We start from the raw sequence: 27,687 nt of genomic DNA on the forward strand, positions 1-27,687 counted from the left end.
GCCGGCATTTCAAGCAGGTGAAATAGTGTGAACAAAGGCACTGAGAAAGCACAGCATGGAAAGGCTGAAGAGAGATGGGATTTGGCTAGAATGTAGACTATGTAGAGAGAAATAAATAATGCAGGATAAAGCTGAAACAGAAATATCCAAATACCCCACTTCTAAGTGTGACCCAATTCAGAGTAAAATAATAAAATATACATGGGAACTGTTTAACAGAATAAAAATAAAACATAGATAAAATTACTTTGATTTTTTTTTGTTTTTTTTTGTTTGTTTTTTTTTTTTTTTTTTTTGCTGAGACAATTGGGGTTAAATGACTTGCCCAGAATCACAAAGCTAGAAAGTGTTAAGTGTCTGAGCCAGATTTGGACTCAGATCCTCCTGATTTCAGGGCTGCTGTTCTATCCACTGTACCACTTAGCTGCCCCCCATAATATTACATTTTAAAATTAAATCAATATGTATTTTGCAGGAATCCTTAGTATGTATTAGTGGCTCTACTTATTTGTTTTTTATTTTATTTATTTATTTTTATTATACCACTGATTTGGAATACTTGAGTGATATCAGCTTGGAAGGGTCTTCAATGCCTGAGATCATTTCCAGCAAATGTTCTCATGCTCTACCCTCAAAAAAGGGCTCTGCTGCTGAATCCTCCCCAAATTTGTTGACATCGTTTGGTTTGTCATCCCTTTGCCTTGTTTTAGTATTTTAATTATTTATTCCTTTTTCTTTCTTTAATCTATCTACTTAATTCTTCCTCTATTTCTTTCCCTCTCAGTTAAGTAGGCAAGGAAAATCCCTTTGCTTCTCCTTCCTTTTTAACTTACTGGTTTTTTAAAAATTTCATTTGTCTAAAACTTTTCCTTAAAAAAAAAAAAAAAAAGCATTTCTCATCCTCATTCTCTTAGTAATTTACCTTTTTTTTTCAAACTTTTATTCCTTAATTCATGACTATTATACTTAGTTGGTCTTTTAATCTCTATATTCTTCATGGAATTAAAACATCTAAGATACCTATTTTTAAGTTCCCTATTCTAAATAACCGCTGACTTACAAATATTGCTCCCAGACCCTGTTTTTTTTTTCCTGTGGTGTCACTTACTCTTGGAAATACCAGTTTGTGCAGATGATGGAGGGGATATTGCCTCCTATAGGAATTTCCCATGTCTCTCAGTATACAGTTCATTATAAATCTTTGCCCTCCTTTTAGTAGTTTTTTCCCCCATTTGCCATGAACTCTTATCCCTGGGACCATGCCTTCCCACACTTCTGGATGTAAGTTGTCCCCAGGAGCCCCGATTCTTCTTACCCTAAGGTAGGATAGATGGTATCTCTAAGCACCAAATCCCTGAGATTATTCCCACTTCTAGATCTCCATCTCTCTTTATAGATCATGTCTCTTCCCCCATCAATCAATAGTACTCCATCCCTCCATTGACATAAGATTTCCCTCTTTCTTTCTCCCTTTTTCAATCCCTCCTTTCACACACTCTCCTGTAGGCTCTTTTTTTCCTGTGAGACTACAGGAATTATTTCCCTTTTTAAAAAAAAATTATTTAAAACTTAAATACAAAATAGAAAGAAAAAACAGAAAAGGAAAAAAAGATCATTGTCATGTGTGCAGCAGAATTTAAGAGAGCATTCAAAATGAGACAATAAATTTCCATTTCAAGAAAGGCTGTACATATTAGGTTCAGTTGTTCATCTTTTTTTTCATTTCCCTGTAGGTTTTCTTTTGTTTTCTGCTGTGCAATTTTTGCTTTATTTTTTTCCCCTTTCTTCCTCCCACCTCCATATGTACAAATACATATGCATAGATATCTATAATCATATACATATATACATTCATATACATCTATGCAAGACTGTACTATACTTGTTTGTCCTCTGTTTTTCTGAAGATGGATAACATCAGCCTTCATAAGTTTGAGTATTTCCTTTATTAATTATTCTAAATAGTCTAAATATTAAATATCAAATGACATTGTAGTTTCCCTATTTTTTCTCTTTTGATTAAATCTATTTTAGATTTAAATTTTTCTAAGATAAAAGATTACTACCTCTGCTTTTCATTTTCCTAATAAATTTTACTCCCTTTTATTGTTAATCTTTGATTTTATTAGAGTTCAAATATATATTCTGTTTTATCTTCCTCCTTTCTCCTCTTTTGGGTATAATTTAGTCTGACAAAAATATTGATTCATCTCTAGGCAGGATATTCAAGATATTTCAGACTTCTTTCTCTACCAACACTTTTATTTGCCTTCTGTTTTCACTCTTGTCTCCTTATATAATTTTAGAAAGAAATCTCTTAATAGTCTCTCTGTTATTATTTTGTTGTATTTGTTTACCTTTCTTGTATTGCTGTTAACTGGGGTGTTTGAGAAGCAAATAATTTGTTCAGATCTGATTTTCTTTCTAGAGAGAAAACTTTATTTTCCCCCATTGCTCACTTCTGACTCCTTTCCTTTTGGTGACAGTTTTCTTGGTGGGGAACCCATTTGCTCCTATGTTGGGCAATTCAGGTTTCATGCCCCAAATGATTTGAGAGAGAACAGAACTGGCCCCAACTGGAAGCCAGACTCTTTTCCTCAGCCTTGGTGGAGTACCAATCACTCACATATATGTTCTGCCTCAGTTTCCTCAATTGTCAGCTACAGCACAGAGTACTGCCCCAGGGGAAAAAAAAGCTTCTACCTTTTTATTTTCCATGGCACTAGGAAAAGAGTTGTAACCTGCTGCAAGCCTATAGGTCAGTTTATGCATCCCTGTCCTTGTGGTGGGTGACAATGAAGGGGTGCTGAGTGAGCTTCCTAGGAGTTTGGGGATTAGCCTTCTCTGCTATTAGTTAATTGGGCTTTTACCTCATTTAGGCTGTTGGTGACCTAGACTGTAGAAGAAGCTAAACTTGCTTTATCCCTTGAGCATAATTTCTATTTTGGAATGGTGTAAGAAGTCATGAGGATAGGGGAAAATGTTTAGTCTTCCATTTCATGCATCCCATCAGATAACATAATTTGGTAGACCAGGGGACACCATTAAAAGATTTTGAGCAAAGGAGTGACATGTCCCTTCTCTGTATAAACAAACAAACAAATTATACCCTGTTGTGTGTTTAAAGGATGTGTTTAGTCTAGAAAGAGAAGAAGAAGGAAATAAAGGTAAGGTAAAGAGGCAAATGATATTTTTTAGGCAAATGATATTCTGAAAATGGAATCCACAGGAAATTGTAATTGATAATGTGAGCAGAGGGAATAAAAAAGGGAACAGAAATAATGCTAGTAATTCATGAAATAAAGAATTGTTCATTCTGGGAAGTGGGAGATAATGTTTCACCCCCACTTCATCAAAAGCACCCAATATCATGGCTAGCATGTGATCAGTCTTTCCTGGAGGTCCCCAAAAGCTTCATTCAGGGACCAACTTGCACCATCAGGATCTAGCAAATTACTTTCCAAGGCGTCTGATCTTAAAGGCCCAATTAGTATTTTCTCAAGTGTTCCTCCCTAACAGCATCCAAACAACAGAAAACCCAGAACACTGGAGCCAAAGATTCTCATATAGGGGCTCATGATTTTCACACTATATTTAATCCCTCTCCAAAGCTATTCTTCAACCACAAGGAGACATCTAGTTGGAAACATTTAGTCTGATTCTATCATATTACAGATAAAGAAACATAAGTCCCTCAAGGAGAACTGACCTACTTAAGGTCACATAGAAAATTAATGGTAAATACGGGCTCACTAATGCATTATTGGTGTTGTGAATTAATCCAATCATTCTGAAAAGCAACGTGGAACCATGCTCAAAGGCCTTTAAAAATGTATATTCTTTAATCCAGCAATCCAGATCTATATCCCAAAGACATCTGAAAAAGGGAAAAAGACCCATTTGTACAAAAATATTTATGGCAGCTCTTTTTGTACAGCAAAGAATTGGAAATCAAAGGGATGCCCATCAATTGGGGAATGGCTGGATAAGCTGTGGTGTACGTTTGTGATGGAATATTATTGTGCTATAAAAATCAAGATGATTTCAGAAAAAACTTGCATGAACTGATGCAAAGTGAAATGAGCAGAACCAAGAGAATATTTTACACAGTAATAGTAATATTGTAAGATAAAGAACTGTGAATGACTTAGCTGTTCTCAGCAATACAATGATCCAAGACAATCCCAAAGGACTAATGATGAAACATGCTATCTGCCTCCAGAGAAAGACCTGATATTTTCTCAATACAGACTGAAGCATGATATCTTCTTTCTTTCTTTCTTCTTTTTTTCTTTCTTTCTTTCTTTCTTTCATGCTTTTTTTCTTTCTAAGTCTTCTTGTACAAAATGACTAATTCAGAAGTGTTTTTACATGATTATACATATAAAACCTATATCAGATGGCTTACTGTCTCAGGGAGTGGGAAAGGGAGCAAGAAAGGGAGTGAAACATTTTAGAATTCAGAACCTTAACAATATATCAAAATTGCTTTAAAATGAGAGAAAGGAGAAAAATAAAAGATTATTTAAAAAGAAGGAGGGGAGGAAGAGGAGGAAGAATACTAAGAGAAGGAGGTTTTTTTAAGTCTGCCCAATGTTTGTTTGTTTTTTTTTTTCCCACTACAACACCTGCCTCCTACTCTCCCACCCCTACAAAGTCAAAAGCTTATGTGCTGTGTCCTTTACTTGCACACACCCTAAAAGCATAACAGATACTCTAAGGATTGTTTTAATACACTGAGCAGATGGATTTAATTTATAAGCTAATTAGTTCCAGACCTTACAGTGAGGACACAGGAAGAGTTAGTCTGACTTACATAAAGGCTGGAGAGAAAGGAGAGAGAGAGTCAATATTGGGGAGAAAGGAGAAGAAGGTGGGGTAAAGAGTAAACAGGACAAGGGAGGAGGAGAGAGGAAGGCGAAGGGAGGGAGACGAGATAGAGGCAACCAAACAGCCTTTCTGAGTCCCTGAACCAGGAAGAGACCTTAGGCTTTTGTCATATAAGAAACAACCTTATGGGAAGGACAGAAAGATGAGCCTTGTCCCCTTAGCTCTGACCTGGGCAGGGACTACTTGAGCAGTCTTTGTATTGTGTCCACCCCCAATTCCCAGACTTAAGGAATATTAATAAATCTCCAAGCCCTGGCCTCCAGGGGCTTCTCAGCCTTTCTGGCTGACAGGATTGGGGCTCCCTGAGCATTTACATCTGCAAATGAAGAAGGTGAGCCAGAAGGGTTTATTGGTGAAAAGTTGACAGAAGCTTTTCCCAGAAATTGCATGTCAATGAGTTTTTTTATGTTATTATTACTAGTACAACAAGTTTATGGGGCTCTGGTTGAAATCTACTGCTTGATGGCTGCAGCAGGGAGTTAGTGCTGGGGGTAAGGGGTGGGCAGAGAAGGAAAAGATGGTGCTTTGGGCAGAGAGTGGGGGGAAGTATCTCCTCAGAGTAGCCAGGTGGCTCAGTGGATAGAGCACCAGCCCTGACCTGAGTTCAAATCTGACTCATATATTTAATACTTCCTAGTTGTGTGACCCCGGGCAAGTCATTTAATCCCAGTTGCCTCAGGGAAAAAAAAAACCATCACCTATTACACTCACTGTGTCCCCCAAGTTAGCACCAAATGGCAGCTGAGGATCTTTCCCCCTTAATCACATAGTGACATGGCTGAACAGATGAAGGACAAGTGGCTGTTCCCAGGCTTCTGGCAGCCAGGAGAAGAGCCAAGCCAGGTAGAGCTGGAGTATTTGGCAGTAGAACCACTATAGAGACCAACTCAATGGATCAGCCATATGGAACAGTGAGAGGCAAGAAGGGACAAATGCTTTTTAGTGTTAAGTTACAGGACTGAGTCCCCGGCATTCTTTCAGCAAGTCTTCCCTTCTCCCAGCCCCCATCCCAGTAAAATAAGGTTTTCTTTAGCCCCGACTTTCTAAGTCCAAGTTATTCAAACGTGTCTACAGGGCAATGAGCCAAAACAGTCAAATAACTACCCTGGCTGTGAGAAGCAGTTAAAGAGCATGTGTTGAAACATGGTGAAACTCCCCCTTGTACCCCATTAAGTACACAGTCACAAGACTGTGAGATTTGAAGTCTGGAAAGGATTTTAGGGATCATATAGAAGGATTTTGTGATGAAGTCAGGAAAGTGACTGGCTAGGGTCATACAGAACCAAAATTTGAACTCAGGTCCCCTCCCTCCAAATCTAGTGCTTTTTAAACTATACCACATACTTACAAGTTTAATACAAGGAAGGGGGGTAAGAGGGAAAGACAGGAGAAAAGCATAAGCAGGGGTTAATAAGATGGCAAGTAATACAGAATTAGTAATTTTAACCATAAATGTGAATGGGGTAAACGCCCCCATAAAGCGGAGGCAGATAGCAGACTGGACTAAAAGCCAGAATCCTACAATATGTTGTTTACAGGAAACACATTTAAAGCAGGGAGATACATACAGAGTAAAAGTAAAAGGATGGAGCAGAATTTATATGCTTCAGGTGAAATCAAAAAAGCAGGGGTAGCCATCCTGATCTCATGAAGCAAAAGCAAAAAAATTGATCTAATTAAAAGAGATAAGGAAGGAAACTATATCTTAAACTTTACCACAAGGGGAGAGACTGACTGGAAACCCAGGTTTTAAGAATCTCTCTCTCTCTCTCTCTCTCTCTCTCTCTCTCTCTCTCACACACACACACACACACACACACACACAAAATCAGGGTCTAGAAGGTCCAGGAAGATGGTATTCTCCTGTTTAATCCACCCACCAGCAATCATATATTAGGTGCTTGGTGTGTGCCAAGCACTGTCCTTGGTACTAGGAACATAGAGACAAATAATGAACGATTTCTGCCCTCAAAGGGTTTCCTATCTATATACCCATACATTGCTCAGCAAGGCTCCATCACTAATCTTCGTCCATTCAGCTCCAGGGTTGCCCTCTGCTGACTTGGCACAGCTGGCATAGCTAATCCCCAAGACAGATGAGTCTGCATGAACTCTTCCTCCTGATTTCAAACTGGGTCTCTGACATTTACTAACTGTGACTCTGGGCACTCTGCCTCAGTTTACTCAACTGTAAAACTGGAACATAGCACCTACCTCACAATATTATTAGGAGGATGGTAAGAGCTATATAAATGCTCAGTTGTGTCTGGCTCTTTATGATCCCACTGGAGTTTTCTTGGCAGAGATACTGTAATAATTTGCTATTTCTTTCTTCATCCCATTTGACAGATGAGGAAACTAAAGCAATCAGTCAAATGACCTGGTCAGGATCACACAACTTGTGAGTATCTGAGGCTAGAACATAGGAAGATGAGTCCTTCTGACTCCAAAAACTGGTACTCTAAGCACTATGGCACCATCTGCCTGCCCTAGAGATGGTGTGACCCAGATAGGACTCGAACCCAGAATCCCCCGCTCTGGACATCCGTTAGGCTATTAGGTTATTATTATCAGTGGGAAGAATGGTGGATTAGGAAGCAGAGAAGCTGCATCTAAATCCCAGATTCCTTTTAATTACAGTTTTAATTGTGAGGATCCAATGAGAAAATTTTGCAAAGTGCTTTGAATAGTATCTAGCACACAGGAGGCATCATATAAATGCCGGCTTTGCAACAAATGTTTTGTAAATACTAAAGACTAGTGCCACATTGGGGGAGAGGGCTGTACCCTTGGACCCTGGAGGTGTCCTACACACAGTAGGTAATTTCCTCACTATCAGTTCCTTATATCCATGAAACCATGTCAGCAGTCAAAAATAAAATTAGTTTTGAATAATGGAGAAGTACCTGAACTCCAGACTATCCGTTTGAGAAGACATCTTGAGGATCCCTGCAGGATTTCCATCCTTTGCTCCATCACTTCAAATCAAGGGCCCATCCCTGAGTTGTCACTGAATTCTCTCCAAGATATCTGATGCTCACAGATGTCCAATGTTGCAAGGAGTAATAGGAGTGAGTCCCTCCAACTTGCTTCTGTCCAGGTAACTTTACCCTAGTTTTAATATGTCCCATTTAGGGACCTACATCCCATAGCCAATAGGCAAGGAAAGTCACTCTATATACCAGCAGTTAGGGTGCTATTGGCTACTGCCACAGTTACTGAATTTGAGTCCTTCTCAGCCATGCTCATACAAGAACAGAACAAACAGTAAATTTCCAAAATTTTTTTTAACTACAGGAAACAAAACTGACCTTTGGTAGCTTGGGTCAGGCATAAGGTACCTTCAAAATTCTTAAATGAGCTCATTGTCCTGATGATGGCTTGCTGACGGTAGTTCATTTCTCAAACCCTCAATATTTCCTTTATCACATCCCAATAGAACATAAATTTCGTGCAGGCAGGCAGGAAGATAGATAGATAGACAGACTGAGAGACGGAGAGAGAGAGTTGGATAAGTGGGTGGGTAGATGAATGGATCGATAGGTAGATAAATAGATAGGTAGATAGATAAATGGATGATGGATGGATAGGTAGACAGATGAAGAGAAAGAGACAGAGAGAGATGAGTGGGTAGGTGGATGAATGGGATGGATAGATAGGTTGATAGATAGATGATGGATGGATGAGTGGGTAGATCAATAAGTAGACAGATATAGATACAGATATAGATAGATAGATAGACAGATAGATAAATGAGTGGATGGATGGATAGGTAGGCAGAGAAAAAGAGACAAAAAGAAAGAAAGAGAGATGAGTGGATAAGTGGATGAATGGGATGGAGAGATGAGTAGATAGACAGTGAGACAGATAGACAGATAGATGAATGGATAGGTAGGCAGATGGAGAGAAAGAGAGAGATGAGTGGGTAAGTGCATGAATAGGATGGAAAGATGGGTAGATAGACAGCAAAACAGACAGATTAGATAGAGAGATGGATGGATGGTGGATGGATGGATGGGTGGGTGGGTGGATGGATAGGTAGGCAGATGGAGAGAAAGAGAGAGATGAGTGGGTAAGTGCATGAATAGGATGGAAAGATGGGTAGATAGACAGCAAAACAGATATATTAGATAGAGAGATGGATGGATGGATGGATAGGTGGGTAGGTGGAAGGATAGGTAGGCAGATGGAGAAAAAAAAGAGAGAGATGAGTGGGTAAGTGGATGAATGGGATGGAGAGATGGTTAGATAGTGAGACAGACAGACAAATAGATAGATAAATGATAGATCCATACTTTAAAACATTTAATGTTTACTATGTGCCAAGCACTGTCTAAGATCTGGTGATATAATTATAAGGTAAAAAAGATATTTACTCTCAAGGAGATTACTTTCTAATGAGGGAAGACAAAAAAAGGGAGCCTTGGGAATGGGAGGGGGTTAAGGGAAGATGAAGGGATAGAAAAGTCCAGAGAGGAAGGTCTTTATGACCAAAGCAGAACTAGAGATCATTACTGATCACAAAATAGAAAATTTTGATTATACCAAACTGAAAAGTTTTTGTACAAACAAAACTAATGCAGACAAGATTAGAAGGGAAGCAATAAACTGGGAAAATATTTTTACAGTCAAAGGTTCTGATAAAGGCCTCATTTCCAAAATATATAGAGAATTAACTCTAATTTATAAAAAATCAAGCCATTCTCCAATTGAAAAATGGTCAAAGGATATGAACAGACAATTCTCAGATGAAGAAATTGAAACTATTTCGAGTCATATGAAAAGATGCTCCAAGTCATTATTAATCAGAGAAATGCAAATTAAGACAACTCTAAGATACCACTACACACCTGTCAGATTGGCTAAGATGACAGGAAAAAATAATGATGATTGTTGGAGGGGATGTGGGAAAACTGGGACATTGATTCATTGTTGGTGGAGTTGTGAACGAATCCAACCATTTTGGAGAGTAGTTTGGAACTATGCTCAAAAAGTTATCAAACTGTGCATACCCTTTTGATCCAGCAGTGTTACTACTGGGATTATATCCCAAAGAGATTATAAAGAAGGGAAAGGGACCTGTATGTGCACGAATGTTTGTGGCAGCCCTTTTTGTAGTGGCTAGAAACTGGAAACTGAATGGATGTCCATCAGTTGGAGAATGGCTGAATAAATTGTGGTATATGAAAATTATGGAATATTACTGTTCTGTAAGAAATGACCAACAGGATGATTTCAGAAAGGCCTGGAGAGACTTACACGAACTGATGCTGAGTGAAATGAGCAGGACCAGGAGATCATTATATACTTCAACAACAATACTATATGATGACCAGTTCTGATGGACCAGGCCATCCTCAGCAACGAGATCAACCAAATCATTTCTAATGGAGCAGTAATGAACTGAACTAGCTATACCCAGAAAAAGAACTCTGGGAGATGACTAAAAACCATTACATTGAATTCCCAATCCCTATATTTATGCACACCTGCATTTTTGATTTCCTTCACAAGCTAATTGTACAATATTTCAGAGTCTGATTCTTTTTGTACAGCAAAATAACGTTTTGGTCATGTATACTTATTGTGTATCTAATTTATATTTTAATATATTTAACATCTACTGGTCATCCTGCCATTTAGGGGAGGGGGTGGGGGGGTAAGAGGTGAAAAATTGGAACAAGAGGTTTGGCAATTGTTAATGCTGTAAAGTTACCCATGTATATATCCTGTAAATAAAAGGCTATTAAATTAAAAAAAAAAAAATAAAAAAAAAAAAGAAAAGTCCAGAGAGTAAGAAATGAGCACTTATGAAATAATAGTCTACACCAAGGACTTATCAATCAGGCAAACAAGGGAATAAGTAAGTTAGAAGGGTAAGAAGTAGAGCTAAGAGTAACGATGAACATTTCCAGCTCCCCTCCTCCTATTTTTTGTAACATGATACCTACCACATAGTAGATACTTAATAAGTTGATTGAATTGAACTGCTACCAAGCAGTCAAGAAAGAGAAACTGATTCTTCAGCTATCCTCTCTTTCCCTCCACTCCCACAAGAAATAGCCCAGAGATAACCAAAGTCATATAGATTATTGCTTTCTTGTCAGGAAAACAAGCTATATATTTAGAAAACTCCAGCTCTCAATTCTCCGCCACACTCTGGGCCCATGCTTATATTCCATTGTGGAAGAAGGAGAGAGGATAGTTGGGGCAAAAGGAATAGTTTCGGCTTAGATACTTTGCCAGGAAAATTTTTTTGGTCTCACACACTGTCATGAAATAATGGAAAAACAGCAAGAAACAAAATTGTTCTAAATCTCCCATTTTCTAGTTAGAGCGAACAGAAGGATTTTGATAAACAAGAAGTCAAATACCTAGTGTAAAGTAAATGAAGGGTTTGGATCACTTAACATTCCCAGAAGCCAGTTTAGTCGCTAGGAATGGTAACAATGTCATTTAAGCTTGAACCTCCCGGCTGGACTTGTCACTAAGCCCAGTCATCTTGGAGAGTTCCTCCAGCCCTGTGTAATGGGTCATCTCCTCAGGGCAGTATCATTGACTGTCTTAAAAACCCACCAAGGACGCCAAGCCAATTTTCTAGTTAATCACGCCAGAGGCTGGGATTCCATGATTCATCTGTGACCCAGGCCAATTTAGAGAAAGTTCTAAATGGGGAGAATTCAGGATGGTTGGACCCCAAAGGGGAGGAAGAGAAAAACTGATTATTTAGAACCCACTTAGTATTCGACTAACTGGGATTTTTGTTCTTTCTGTTTTCAGGAGAATGAATTATTAAGTAAACAGAGAGCAGGGTTACATGACAAAGTAAGCAAGCTTCACATACATGCTCCCGCTCCCCCTTCTATGTTCCACCCCGCCCCCCATCTCCCCAGAGACGCAGCAGGAGCTTCCACCACTAGGAAAATATTCCGTGATGGTCAAGACTAGGGTGGGAAAGTAAACAGAAAGGCGTTTTGGAAAGATTTCTAACTTCAAGGGCTGAAATGAAAAAAGGTTTTCTGGTGACCCCTCAGTGAACCAAGATATCACATTAGCTGGTATCCTGCTCTGTCAAGCCCTCCACTGTCTGAGCTTTGACTAAAGCAGAAAATATGTTGATGTTTTTCCTGTCAGGGAATTCAGTCCTGATGGATTAACTGAAAGAAATCGTTCTGTAATTTCCTATTCCCCCAGAAAGATATGGCTTAGATCACTGCTTTGCCCTGAAGTGGGGGAGGAGTCTTAGCTTCCTGAAAATCATAAGTAGCTGGTGGTCCAGTGGACAGAGTTCTGGACCAGGAGCCAAGAAGAACTGAGTTTAAATTCAGCCTCAGGCAGGTACTATCTGTGTGACTCTGGACAAGTCATTTAACCTGTTTTACTTTATCTATGAAATGAGCTAGAGAAAGAAATGGCAAACTGCTTCACTATCTTTGCCAAGAAAATTCCAAAAGAGATTGTGAAGAATCAGACACAAATTAAAATTTCTTAGCTACAAAATGGGGAATAACAGCCAATACCTTCCAAGGATCAAATGAGATCATATATACAGAAATTCTTGGCTCCGTACCTGGTATATAACAGGTACTATATAAATGCTTATTCTTTTCCCCTTAGAAGATACTAGCCTGTAGAGTAGAAGAGTTGCTGAAGTACAAACATAATTAACAAAGTTGGATTTAGAATCAGGAAGGCTTGAATTCAAATCTTACCTTTGAGACTTATTAGCTGTTTGACTGTAGAAAGCTGATTAACCTCCTCAACCTCATTTTCCTCATCTGTAAATTGGAAATTATATTGCCTACCTCATTGAACTGTTGAGAGGTTTGAATATTATATAAGTTAAGTACCTTGCAAATCTTAAAGAAATAAGAATTAAGTGAGGAGGGGGAGGAGAAGGAGGAGGAGGAGGAAGAAAAGGAGGAGGAGGAAGAAAAGGAAGAGGAGGAAAAAGAGCAAGAGAAGAGGGAAGAAGAAGAGGAGGAGGAGAATATGGAATAAGAGTCAGTCTCAAAGTTGCAAAGAGCCGAGTTCAAGTCTTGCCTCTGAATTCATGATGACTAGCAATTTTGACTGTCACTCAATCTATCAATGAACCAGGTAACTCCTTGAATTGTAGAGTTAAAGAGGGAAGGAAACTCAAAAGTGATCTTATCTAACCCCTTAATTTTATAGATGAGGGAACTGAGATAGAGGAAAGCTGTCACTTGCCCAACCAAGATCACAGGTTTTAATTAGCCCATCAGAGGTAGCATTTGAACCCAGGTCCTATTGTAGAACAATTGCTGATCGGCCCTGAGAGAAGAAGTCACCTCACCAGGAGTCCCCAAAGCAATGAAATTATGGGCCCCAAATCAATATAACTGAGTCTGGCCCTTCTCCCCTTTTGCAGATGATGGAACTGAGATCCTGAGGGGGAAATATCTCCCTCAAAATCATAAAGATAGCAAGTAAACAGGCAGGATCCAAACCCAAAACTTAGTACTCCAAATCCCAGGTTCTTTCTACCATCCCCTTATATAACCCTAGCTGTGGAGGCCGAGTGCTCCTGACTACCTGAGAGGTCTGGTCACAATCCCAGCAAATCCAGAGAGGGAACAACGGGAGGAGACATAACTAGACACAGGGAGGTTCTCGGCTGAAACTCCCTACCAGAAGGGCTTGGTGAGCATCACACCTGGAAGAGGGAGGCAAGGTAGCACAAAAATGAATGGGTACCATCCCACTTCCTTTATGAAAGCATCAATGATACCACAACCCTCTGAATCCTTTCTCAAGGTGCTCATGAAAAAGTGGTCCCCCATTCCTTGCCCTGTTACCAGCTCGGAAGACACCAAATAATCCCTATGTTCTTCACATACAACCTGGGAGGGACAAATCTCTCATATTCAACAACCAACCCAACACCAGAAATTAATTTATCTGGCCCTGTGGGATGGGATGCTTAGGGAAGGAAAGAAGTCCCTATGAATTCCTAAACAGGAAATGACTAATCTTCAATTCCAAAGTAATAATAGTTAGCATTTAAGTCTGCAAAATCCTTTACAAACATCATTTCAGTTTATTTTCACAACAAACCTGGGAGATGGATACTAATACTCCCATTTTGCAGATGAGGACATTGAGGTAGACAGATATTAAATGATTTGTCCAGGATCACACAATTAGCAAGTGTTTGAAGCAGGTTTTGAATACTGGTCTTCTGATTTTTATGTCCAATGCTCTATTCATTCTTCAACCTAGCTGATTTTTTTAATTGAAGCTTTTTTATTTTCAAAACATATGTAAGGATAATTTTTCACCAAACCTAGCTGAGTTTTAAAAGACAAACAATTCTGGGGCAGCTCATTGGTGTAGTGGATAGAGCCATGAAGTCAGGAGGATCTGAGAAGAAAAAGAAAGAAAGAAAAGAAAAAGAAAAGAAAGAAAGAAAGAAAGAAAGAAAGAAAGAAAGAAAGAAAGAAAGAAAGAAAGATGGAGGGAGGGAGAAAGAGAGAGAGAGAGAGAAAGAAAGAGAAAGGAAGGGAGAGAGAAAGAGAAAGGAAGGAAGAGAGAGAGAAAGAAAGAAAGAGAGAGAGAAAGAGAAAGGAAGGAAGGAAGAGAAATGAAGAGAAAAGAAAAAGGGAGGGAGGAAGGGAGGAAGAAAAAGACAAAATTCATAAAATAGAAAAATCACTCAGGGTGAACTTGATCTCATCTCTTTCCAATGATCCCTTTGGACTAGCACTATCTACATCCCATTCACTTTGGAATCTCTAGGATAGCAGCTGCATGTTGATTGTTTAATCCATTCAACTCCAATATTTACTGAATGCTTATTTTGAGCTGGGAGATGTGAAAGCAAAAGAATTAGTCCAGAGAACATCTCCTAAACCAAGCATGTACACTAGAAACAAAAGCACAAATTTCAGATTTCCTACCCCTCACTGACCAAAAAAAGGGGGGAGGAGGCACTCCCCTAATCCCCGGCCATCTGCTCTGGGAAAAACAGCTCATCCAGTGCTTTTGCATCCTCAGCCCCTGAGTCAGCTCAGGTATGGAAGCTAAGGCTGAAAATCCCAATGGAAGGAAGGAAGGCCGCCAGCTCTGTGGGGAAGAATCGCCTTTGCATAGTTGTCTGCAATCAATAATTCTCCCACCTAGTCAATATAAAGCGTTTCAAGAGGGACCCGGCCCCTGTAAATGTGGTAGAGCAGCAGTTACTGAGAAAATGAAGTAGAAGAGGGCTCAGGAGAGAGAAGACAGAGCATGGAATAAATCCAAATTCTGTGCAAAGGGCAGAAGGAAGAATTACATGGTAGAGAGTAAGGGTGAAGAGAAGAAAAAGAACCCAAATTCAAGCCCTCAGAGCTAGCTCTGTGTCTACAGATTGAGAGAGAACAAGGGTATCCAAGCGTAGGTAAGTGAAATGTATTTCCATTTGGGGGTGGGATGGGAATGTTCCACAGTCACGTTGTCCCCAACAACATATCCTTCTGCAGAGGGTGTGTGAACTCTGACTCACTATTGGTTGGAAGTTTTATCATCATTTGAGCAACTATGATAACCAAGTCCTGGCCAGTATAAATATTTGGCTGGCACGGTGCTGAGCTCCCAGTCATTTTTCAGTAGGGAAAAAGAAATTTAGGGGAGAGGAAATGAATATTGAGTCTGGAGGTGAATTTAATTAAGCAAGTACTGATATGCTTGTGGGAGTAGCTCATAACATCAGGCAGCAGCTAAATGGAGATACCCAAGGAAGCCCTTGTTTTCTGCATTTTTGTAGGAGTCCAGCTAAGCAGGAAGGGTCTGGTGGATATCACAAATCAAGTTAAATCCACTAAGGTCAGAGACAGAGAGGAGGTGGTCACCAAGGGATATGGGAAATGAGTCGCAAGCTGGGCAGGGACAGGGAAGGAAGGGGTCTTTGAGAAGGCAGGTACAGTGTTGGTAGCTTGGATTCTAGTCCTCAGTCTCTCCTCCTCTAGCTTATTCTTTAGAGGTTTAAGTGACTGGTGGTGGGCTCCAGCAGGTTAACTATAATCATGATTTACTTTTTTGCCTCGGCTGCAAATGCCTAGAAAATGTCACTATATATAAAAGGCATCAAACTTTCACATGGAACATCAAAGCCAAACAGCTGAAAGAGAAGAAAAGAATATTCTACAGTTTTTGCCAAGCAAAAGCACCCAAAATTCTACAGGAAATGGGGGAGAATTAAATGGAACGTGTGTAGGATTGAACACAGGTGGAGCTGGGTGTAAGCAAGACGATGCTGGAAAACTTCCTAGTGTCTGCAATTCCTGGACATGGCTTCATTCCCAGTCTGAAGGCTAGTATGTGGCTGAGGAGAAACTACCCACGCTGCTAGTGGAGAGTGAGCCATGAGCCCTCTGAAGTCTCCAGAACTAGCTTTGTCCCCCATCCCATCGGAATAAGTTTGTGGAAGGTCCCCTGCAGGAAATCGTCTTTGTTCCTGGTGCTAGGATATGAATACCAAGACAAAAAAGGAATAGGAAACAAGCAAAACAAGATGGCAGGAAGGTCTTTTGGGTCTTGATTCCTTTTGGTGAACTGGGGGAGCCTGTGCCTTTTTACCAGCAGTTGAGTGATTTCTGAGCTCAGAAATGATACTCCGACTAAACCTTTTAGTGCTGTTCCCAAAGTGTGGTCCGTGGATTCTTGGGGGGAGATCAAACTTATTTTCATAATAAAACTAAGATGTTACTTGCCTATTCAAATATTCCTCCCTTTTTTAACTGGCTGAAGCCAAATTTTTCTATACTTCAACCAAAACAACATATTGCAACAGTCTGAAATGCAGAAGCAAATACCAGAATGCAGCTGTCTTCTATTAAAGCAGACATTAAAGAGATTAGCGAAATATGGAAAACAATGCTATTCTTTTCACTAAATGTTTTAGTTTTAGAAATGTCATTTATGCAAATGTAGTATTGTAATTTTAATGAATTAATATATATTTTAGAAATGCATCCATTTTAACTTCCAGTATCACAAATGTAGATATTGCCCACATAAATAAAAGTGTTTTGGGGCCTTAATTAAGATCTAGAGGATTAAAAAAAGTGGGAATGAGGAGGGAGAGAACTTTAGGAATGGGGAATAGCCTTCACAAGGAGGCAGAAGAGAAGTTGCTGAAAGAGTTTTTAGGTTGGCTATGCTTTCCTTCTGAAAGAATCCCTTCATTCTGCTGCTATGTCAAAAAGCAACCACGCTGAGCTGTTCTATTATACACATGCTCAATGGTCCAGGAAAGTACCCCAGGGTTAGTACTAATGCTATCTGCCAAATGCTCACCAATTTCACTTCATGCTTCCTAAGAATACAAGTATGGCACCTTCTCTGCACTTACTGCCCCCATCCAGACTAACACTCGTGGGTTGGTACCCAGAGGGCCAGTTACTCCTACTTTTAAAGTCATTTATACTTCTAGAACTGCAAGGTCTTTCTTTCTCTGGAGGTTGAAGAACCCTTTGAGATTTAAGTTGGCCATGGGTTGTGCCAGATGAATTGCTTTCATGATCACCTCAGCTGGCTCTTCTTGAAGCATGGTATCTCAATTATGTGGAACAACCCACTCCTAGACTGGTCAAACAGGTCACTCTGGTCCCAAAACTCATTGCAAATCGGACTCAGCTGCTCATTGACTAGACCCTAAGTTGCCCAGTTGTTTGGCCACTGGGCTCCTGTCATCTTAGGCTGGATAGGTTCCTCAGGCACCATTTTTCATGGGTCACAGCATCTCTTTTGGATGAATCAATCAACTGGTTTTACTCTTCTCTGGACAATGATGGTCTTCACTACCTTCATTCCCTGGCTTGGCAGAATGTTTCTGTGTTCTCTTGAGCTTCAGTATTGTCCCATTTTAGCAAGGACAACAACTTTTCTGGGATTGGCAGAAAGCGTTAAAGGCTTCAGCCACTTCCAGAAAGGAGGCAGAAGAGGTTCAATTCTTCTTGGTTCAGTAAAGACTGCTTTTATTCCCAATGAAGACCCAAGTTATACTTCCCAGATTCTTATTGGGGTCTTATTCAGATTATCAACTGGGGTCAAATATATTAAAGCCTTCTCTGCCCCGAGGCAAGATTATTTTCTGGATAGCCTCTTCCTAAGTGGTTGAGCTACTCAACCTCAGACCCTTCTGAAGTGTGAAATATTGCCCTTAAATCTCAAAGGGTTCTTCCTTTACATGGCAATATCTCCGCTTTGCTCAATCAAAAAAGGGCAGACTGATACAACAAACAGGCCCTTTCCCGAATAAATCTCACCACCGATGTCACAAGAGGTGGAACTCGGGGAGTGATCTTCCCAATTCCCAGAAAGTCAAAGCAGTGATTGGAATTATCAAAGAATTTCTTCATTTCCTCAGATTCCCCCAGGAAACCTCTCTTTGGCAATCTCAAGTTTCTGAAAGGACAGCCATTGAAGGCACTGTGACTGCAGCATCATCAGTGCAGAAATACACTAGCTCTATTTCTTACTAGGAAATATGGTGAACTTAATAAATTGTGTTTTATGTCATTGGAAATAAGATTTTTTTACTGTTTTTTTTCCCCTTAACAAAATTGTGCAACAAAGAAAAAAGGCCTGTTTAATGAACTACTATCCCCTTTTAATAATTTTACCTTGTATTTTTCTATGTAAGCACTTCCAATTTTTCTATTTTACACTTATCTCTGCTTCTCCTTCCTAACCCCCCTATCCCAAACTTCTACTAACATATTGAAATCATTTGCTTTTAAAGATAGGTAAAGGTTTGCTCATTATACACAAACTCGCAATTATAAGAGTAGGGAATAAGCATTTTTATTGCACTATGCTAAATGCTTTTCCCCAAAATACTGTCATTTGATCTTCATAACTATCCTAAAAGGGAGGTCTTAATATTATCCCTATTTTACAGTTGAGGAAACTGAGATAAATAGGGATTAACTGATTTGCTCAGAATCACACAGCTAATAAGTATCTGGGGCTGGATTTGAAGTCATATCATTCTGACTCCAAGCCCAGTATTCTAACCACTATAATAGGTCTTCATCTCTTATTTCTCTATTATCCTTTTTATAAACTTTTTGTAGCATCCCAGAAAACTTTGCTGGCTTTCTTTCTGATCTTAGGTTTTTAAGGAACAAGCTGCTTTACTATGGTTTCTCCTCATGTCTTTAACCCTATATATGAGATTTTTTTCCATATTAGTCGTGCTGTAAAAGAAAAATCAAAACAAAATGGAAAAATCATAAGGGAGAAGGTAAATAAACAAAAAAGATAAAAATAGCATGCCTTTATCTGCATTCAGTCTTCATAAATCTCTCTGCATGTGGTTGGCATTTTCTATTTATGGAAGCTTTTTTTTTCTTGCTGAAAAATTCAAGATTTCTTGGCAGCTCCTTGCCTGTACTATCATAAGTAAGGATCAATCAGGCAGCACTGCCACCCCTTCCCATAAATCCCTCAGATTTTTCCCCCTTCTATTTCCTAAACTATATTGATGCCTGGGACAACATAGGACAATCTTATCCATCAAAGTAAGAACATTGAGAGGATTGAACAATGATGGACCACAACCAAGGGGTGGTTTCTTAAAAGACTATCACATAAATCACCAAAGAATTATCTTATAGAGCTAGGAAAAAATAACAAAATTCATCTGGAAGGGCAAAAAATCATAGAATCCTCTCTTGAGGAGTCCCATCTCTTGTGGCATTCATGACCAAATTTACTTGGGAAAGGGTCTGAAGTTTGTGTATTAGTCTGCCCCTTTTGACTAAACAAAATTGAGACATTGACTAAAAGATGAGATAGAATTTGGAAGATCAAAAGATGGAAGAATAAAAGGAAATCAATAAAAAAAAATACAAAGAAAGGTAACCTCACAGTACCAGACTTCAAACTTTATTACAAAATAATAATCATCAGATCACTCTGGTACTGACTAAGAAAAAGAGGGGTGTATCAGTGGAATAGATTAGGGATACAATGCATAGAAATAAATGTCTCTGGCAAGTTAGTGTCTGATAAACCCAAAGGTCCAAGCTGTGGGTCAAAAACTCAATATTAGATGAAACTGCTAGGAAAATGGGAAGCATTTTGGCAGAAATAAGATATATAACAATATTTCATGCCACATACCAAGAAAAGGTCATTTTTATACTTAATGATTTATATTTAAAGAATATCATAAATTAGGGAAGTATGGGAAAAAATTTACTTATGAGATCTATGATTAAGGGACAGTATTATGACCAAAGAAGAGAGAGAGAATTAGGTGGTGCTGATGATGAAATGGAAAATTTTGATTATGTGAAATTCAAAAAGTTTTACACAAATAAAATCAATGCAGCCAAAATTAAAAGAAAAACAGAAATGAGGTTTTGGGGAGGAAGGAAAATATTATAGCGAATTTCTCTAATAAAGGTCTCATTTCTCAAATATATGGAAAACTGAACGAAATTTATAAAAAATAAAAGCCATTCCCCAGTTGACAAATGGTCAAAGGATACGAACAGGCCAGTTTTTAGAAGAAGAAATCAAAACTCTCAATGGTCATGAAAAAATGCTTTAAGTAATAAGTAGAGAAATGCAAATTAAAACAAATGTAAAGAACACCTCAAATCTATCAAATAGGCTAATGTAATAGGAGAGCAAAATGACAACTGCTGGAGGAGATGTAGAAATGTAAGTATATTAATATATCATTAGTAAAAGTTGTGTATTCCCATTTTGGAGAACAATGTGGAGCTTTGCCCTTGGCTATAAAATTATACATATCCTTTGATGCTGAGATACCATTACTAGATCTAGATCTCAAAGAGATCCAAGAAAAAGGAAAAGGAGGCTTTATGGATAAAAATTTTTAAACGGCTTTTTTTTTTTTTTTTTTTTTTTTTTTTTTTGTGGTGGCAAAGAACTAGAAATTGAAGGGATGGTTACCAATTGGGGAATGACTAATCTAGTTGTGGTATGTGATTTGATGGAATACTATTGTGCTATAAGAAATAACAAGGTAAATAGTTTCAGAAGAACCTGGGAAGATCTTTATGATCCAGTGCAAAGTGAAATGAACAGAACCATGAGAATACTGCATATAGTAATAATAATCAGCTATAAAATTCTTACCTATTCTGATCAATACAAATGATCCAAGACAATTTGAAAGGACACATAATAAAAAAATGCTACGCAACTCCAAAGAAAGATCTGAAACTCTGAGTATAGATTGAAACTTTTTTCCCCACTTTATTTTTCTAGTTTTTTTTTTTTTAATAACACAACTTATATGGTAATTTTGTGCATGACTTCGCAATACAATCAATAATCACCTACCTGGCAAAACTGAGCATAATCCTTTAAGGGAAAAAAGGAGTATTCAATCAAATGGAGGACTTTCAAGCTTTCTTGAGGAAAAGACCAGAACGGAGTAGAAAATTTGGGTTCCAAATACAAGACTTAAGAGAAGCATAAAAAGATGAACAAGAAAGGGAAATTATAAGGGATTTAATAAAGCTAAACTATTTACATTCCTTTAAGGAAGATGATACTTGTAACTCATAAAAACCTTCTCATTATTAGAGCAGTTAGAAATACATATAGATAAAAGGCATAGGTGTACATTGAATATGAAGGGATGATATCTTTTAAAAAATAACATTAAAGAATAAGAAAGAGAAATAGACTGGGAGAAAGAAAAAGGGAGGAGTAGTAGAATGGGGGAAATTCTCACATTTTTAAAAAAGGCAAGAAATTTTTTTACAAAGGAGGGGAAGAAGGGGAAGAATAGGAGTGGTAAGTGAACTTTACTCTCATCAGAATTGACTCAAAGAGGAAATAACAAACTCATTTAAATGGATAAAGAAAGCTATCTTAACCTGCAGGAAAGTAGGAGGGGAGAAAGGATAAGAGAAAGAGTGCAGTAATAGAAAGGAGGACAGACTGAGGGAGATAGCGGCAGTGGTGGTAATGTGAAGCAAAACATTTTTGGTAGGGCCAGAGGGAAGAGAAAGAGACAATAGAATAAATGGGGATGGGGTAAATAGGATGAAAGGAAATATATTTAGCAGTCCTAACTATGAAAAAAATTGAATCAAGTTTCTCTGCTGAAGGCCTCATTTCTCAAATATATAGAGAACTGAATCAAATTTACAAAAATAGAAGTCATTCCACAATTGATCGAGATATGAACAAATTTCAGATGAAGTAATCCAAGCTGTCTATAGCCATATAAGAAGTTGTTTTAAGTCTATTGATCTAAATTTTAAATTTAATTTTAAAATACTCATTTTAAATTTGTAGTATTTAAAATGCTACATTTTAGATTAAATTTAATTTAAATTTATAGTACTTAAAATACTACTCATACCTATTAGATTGGCTAATAGGACAGAAAAGGAGAATGAGAAATGTGGGATGGGATGTGGGGGAAATGGGACATTAATGCACTATTGGTGAAATTGTGAATTGATTCAACTACTCTTCAGAACCATTTGGAACTATGCCCAAAGAGTTATAAAACAGTGCACACCCTTTAATGAATGCACTACTACTCTTGAGGTTGAGAAAGAGGACCCTAAAAGCCCCAGACCAGTGTCGTGAGATATCTCAAAAGAATTTGTAGTCTTGAACCCATCTCCTAGTCAAGGGGCAAAGTTTTATTGAAAGTAATGTGACGCCATTACAAAGCCATTACAAATTCTAAGGGAATCCAGTAAAGAAATCGAAGCGAGGAGATACATTTATATAATTTTCAGTCACAGATATGCTAATTCTATGGCTCATAGTAGGAATAAGTGGTCTCCTGAAGGGGTGATTCTCAGCTGATCAGATTATTACTGACAAAATTACCAGTCAGCAATGACTTGAGAAATGGTCTCATTCACTATTGTCTCAGGAGTTTGATCTGTGGGAGTTTCCTGAGGCCAGAAGCTATCTGGCTAAGAAGTGGTCAGAATCAGATAGATTACTGTGCCAGTTTCCTGAGGCAGATTCCAAAGCCAGAAGACCTAGGACTACTGACCCATTAGAACAGAAGCCCCCCAAAGTCAGGGGATCACAAAATCACATTATATCCCTACTACTAGTACTGCCTACTTTTTCTTTTTCAAATTTGGAACTCAAAGTTCTAAAAACAAATGTTTAAAATTATTTTTATGTGTAATTGGGGAAAATGAAATACCAATTTTTTTTTATTTTTAAGTATCAATAAAATATGGTTAAAAATAATTCCCACAATGAGAAGACAGAAAGAGCCCAGAAACTGCCTTAGCCAACAAATAAATACTTGATCTCTTTGCCAAAGAGATGTGGAAGCCAAGGGCAACATTGGTTACAAGCTCATTTGCAAAACACTAAGGACCAAGATGATGGAAGAATTTGGGCAGTGCTGCCTCATAAAAAGAGAAAAAGGCACCAGGGATGGGGGAGAGAACCAGTTTGAAGAAAGGCTGGCCTGAAATCTGGCTAAACCAGATCGGCCCAAGGACATTGTAAATGAAACCAGAGAGAAAGCAATAGATGAAATGAAACAGTTCTGCCAGCATTTCCACAAACTTTGCCTTGGCCCCTATGGCATTACTTCAGGACCCAAAGTACTATGGGAAGAAGTAGCAGCAGGTCTTAGGAAGAAGGTACCTTTCATTAAATTGGACCTAATGAAATGCTTCTTGAAAAAATCAGTGCTAGAAAAAATGTAATTTTAAAGCATCCAGGTGGGATTCTCAAGATCCCTTAAAGAGAGTAAGATTCCAAAGGAATTAAAAAAAAATCCAATAGTACTTTTATTCCTCCTTCCACAAAAGGTGATAAGTAATAATAATTATTAATAATAACAATTTATATAATGCTCACTCTGTGCCAAGTACTGTGGTAAGCACTTTATAAATATTATAAACTTCTGTGGAAAGTGGATGCTATTATTATCCCCATTTTAAAAGATAAGGAAATGAGGTAAACAGAGGCAGATTGACTTTTCAAGAGTTACAGCTAGTGACTATTTGAGGTCAGATTTGAACTCGTGAGAATTAGATGAAAGTTTAGTTCCTACAGAATTCCATTTTAAAAAGTCAAAGCCACTGAAATGAAATTGAAACCTAAGAAATAAAGCCTAAAAGTTGGGCTGATGTGGAACAAAGGAAACAAACTTAGAATAAAAAACATGTTATTTATAGATACAGAAAGGGTGTGTATACATACCCACATATGAGTAAAATAAGGGCTAGGATCCTCAAATAGTTGTAATTAGAGAAAAGACTGGCAATATCGTCATAGGGCACTATGACCAAATAAAGTGATTGCCAATGGGAGATGTAGTCAGGGTTGGGGGCTTAAGTTCATGTGGGGGAATTAGGTGCTTTGGATAGGCTATAATCTCTATAGTACCCAGACATTGGGGAAACCGAGGGAGGGAGAGGAATAAAAGATCGTGCTTTTGCACAGTGCATGCTTCCTAGCTTAGACATTACTCTTTCCAGAACATGAAATAAAATCTTTTCTGGATTCATCAATGGAGTTATTGATAAGATGTTCCTCTCTTACACTCAGGTCTTCCTTATTCCAGGCTCAGTGCTCTATCCACTGGACCACTCAGCTACCCAATCATCAATCCTTTCTCTTGTTTTTTCATCTCTGTACCATCTTTAGGAGGTTAGCCAGTGCACCCACTGAGTGTTGGGAGACCCTGGGACCTCAGAAGGTTGGGGAGCACGGTGCAGGTGGGACTGCCACATGGAGCTCAGGAGGAACTCTGCTTCCTCCCCACTGATGTTCCTCCTATCACTGCTGAGAACAGTTGAATGGAAGGTGTAGGAGCTTTTGCTGGATTTCTTAAGCATTGCTAGATACTAGGAAGGGGGCAGACATGGAGGACTTTGGTGATAGAAAAAAACTGGTTCCTTCTTGATGCTGAAAAGCAGAGCTATCAAAATTGGAGCATTAGAAGTGGAGCTGCAAACTCCTTCCAAAGCTGTCCTTGATAGGGGGCTCTAATCTTTCAGAACTTTCCTGCTAACTCCCCATTTTCCATCCCCAAACTGCCTGCTTTTGAATTTCTGTGCCAGCTATTCCCTTGTGATCTTTCCCCTTCCCTCAATCCTTTCAGCTGCCTTTTGTGTGAATTATGTATATTAGAATGTAAGGTCTTTGAGGGTAGGAATTGTCTTCTTTCTACTTGTATGCTTTGTGCTTAGCACAGTGAGTGGAACATAGTAGGTTTTTTTTTAAAGTGTTTATTAAATTGCATTGAATCAATGTAACAGTAACTAAAGGAACAAGAGAATGATACATCGAATTTCAGCAAGCTAAAACATATTGTCAACAAGGACTTGTCTGTAGGGCATTATTAACTACATCAATAATAGGGGAAGGGTGTAACCAAAAGTGAAAAGATGAATAGAATGAATACTAGCTACATTGTTCCTGACATACTAAGTTTAAAAAAAAAAAAAAAAAAAAAAGAAGAAGAATTAAAGAAAGAGGAAGGCCTCCAGCATATTGGGTGGATCCCTAAATGAGGGCATATGGAAAGACATGGAACAAACCAAACAAGATAAAAAGGCATTGAAGAATTTGGCCCGACACCAGTAACTCACAAAACTGAAGTATCAAGAGTGTTCAATTAATAATAGACTAGCAATAGTGTATTATTATAATGTCTATTAATATTATTCATTATATATATTATAATCTATCGTGTCTATTAATATTTATATATTATTATAGTCTATTATGAACTAATATTAGTTCAATAATAATTAAGACTAGTTCAAGAAGATAAAATTCAGGATTTGAGGTCTGTGAGACTAGATTCAAATACCACTTCTGACACCCACTGAGTGACCAGCCATTTAATCTCAGAGCCTTAGTTTCCTCACCTATAAAATGGGAGGCCCAGTATCTGTAGACCTATTATACAGGATTGTTGCAAGGTCATTGCTTTGCCACTGAGAGCTGTCCAAATGACAATTGTTTCTGCTATTTATTTGAATAAAATTATATTTTACTGATACACTTTGTATTTATATCACCTAATGTATCCTTATTCACCCTACAAACCAGGGAACAAACATGTCTTATATCAAAGGATTTTTTTAAAGAAAAAAAAAAATGCAGCAAGAATTAATATATTGAGTCTGACATTATCATGTTCGACACACACAGCCCCCCACCCTTGTTAGAAGGGAGAAAATCCTGTGCATAAATTATTGACTACAATGTCCTGAGAGGATGTCAAGGACAAGACATTCCCAGTTCACCAGCCTCATGGAACATATTTCATGGAGATCCATGGAAGGACCATTTAATTCTGGCAGAGAGCATGGAAGAACCTATATAATAACATGCCAGGGAGAATCATTCCGCAGGGGGTTTTATAACCCTAAGCTTTGAGCTTCTGAAGAAGTCTTGTGCTTTGCTGGTAGGAGAATTTTGTGAAAACCCTCAGTCCCTTATTCCCCACCCTCATTCCTCTTTACCTCCAACAGGACTCCACTGTGTGGACTGGGCAAAGGGAAGGATTTCTATCCACTACATTCAACTTTCTGAAATAATGATATGCCTCGGGGAGGGGGTGGAGTAGACTTTAAGGTATTTCAAAGAAAGAAAACTTTCTGACTCCAATTCACTTACACGTTTCCACTCTGTTTGAGGAACGTTCCAAACCGCATTCTTTTCTGAAATGGCAACACCCATGGAAAGTTTTCAGTAGGAAAAACTGGGTAAAATATGTTCAAGTGGAAGTCGAGCTGAAGCATCACATGAGCCTCCCCCACAAATATCACCAGCTGTGCTTACAGTAAGCAGGCTCTGAGGGCCAAACAGCCAATCACAACAATAAAGATCCCCAGATAGAAAGAAACCCAAATGGTCTGGAGGTGAGGAATCTAATCACACTGGCCAATATTCTCTCTACATCCCCCAAATGGAGCTCCTCATCTCCTAGATCAGTGTTCTCTTCCAACTTCCCAATCAATCCAGAAGTATTTATAAAGTCATTACCGTGACAGAAGTTAAGCAAAAACATCCCTGTGCTCAGGAAATTTATATTCTATTGAAATAGAAATGTAGCTCCCAGCTGAGGGGCTGGAAAGGTTGTTGAACTCTGGGATGTTACATGTCATTGGGCTTTGTTTCAGTCAAACTGAGACCTGTTAAAGACCCTACTTTCAAAAGGTCAAGATCTCCCACTGTATCCAGGGACCATCTCCAGTCAAACTGATCAAAATCTGGACATTAGGCCCAGAGGGCCCCGGAGGAGAGAGTGGGACTGATGACCTTGCACAGCCCTCCCTCACTATAATCCAATTCACTTGTTACCTCCTGATGTCATGATCCTCTTAAAGAATAATGCAGCTTGGAAAGAAGTGATTCCTGACCAGCTGATGTTATACCACAGTTCTCAGTTTCCATAATTATCTTGACCCAGTTCTGACTCAGTTTCCCTGCTTCTCAGTCCTGTAAAACCTCCCCTCCCTCTTTATCAGAATACTTGATAAGGATAAAAGATCTTATGTTTTAGAATATCAGAATGCCTCTCCCCATCCCAAGCTACTGGAATGTCAGAAACTGTCTTATGAAGATGCCTCTCCCGGGGTTCCTCCCCCCATGTCTCCACTCACCCTGTCAGAAGTGGATTGTTCCTGCTCTCAGCACCCTGACTCCGCCCCACCTCAGTCTACTCTCTGACTCTGAACAATGTGTATGTATGTCATTGAGAACTCTCATTGTTTGCTGGGTTCTTGGAGACCATAGTCTCATTCAGCCCTGGGACCAAACCATGGATCCATTTGGTCCCAGTATATCTCTCCCTTA

At 38.7% G+C, this 27,687-nt stretch overlaps 1 protein-coding gene across 2 annotated transcripts in view; it reads right to left on the bottom strand.

Moving 5' to 3' along the window:
* The window catches only part of DKK3 (dickkopf WNT signaling pathway inhibitor 3), a 68,306-nt gene that overhangs the window by 7,809 nt on the left and 32,810 nt on the right, over positions 1 to 27,687 (bottom strand). The gene's annotated exons all lie outside the window — the stretch shown is intronic.

The sequence above is a fragment of the Sarcophilus harrisii genome, chromosome 6 (assembly GCF_902635505.1).
Source record: "Sarcophilus harrisii chromosome 6, mSarHar1.11, whole genome shotgun sequence".
NCBI lineage: Eukaryota > Metazoa > Chordata > Mammalia > Dasyuromorphia > Dasyuridae > Sarcophilus > Sarcophilus harrisii.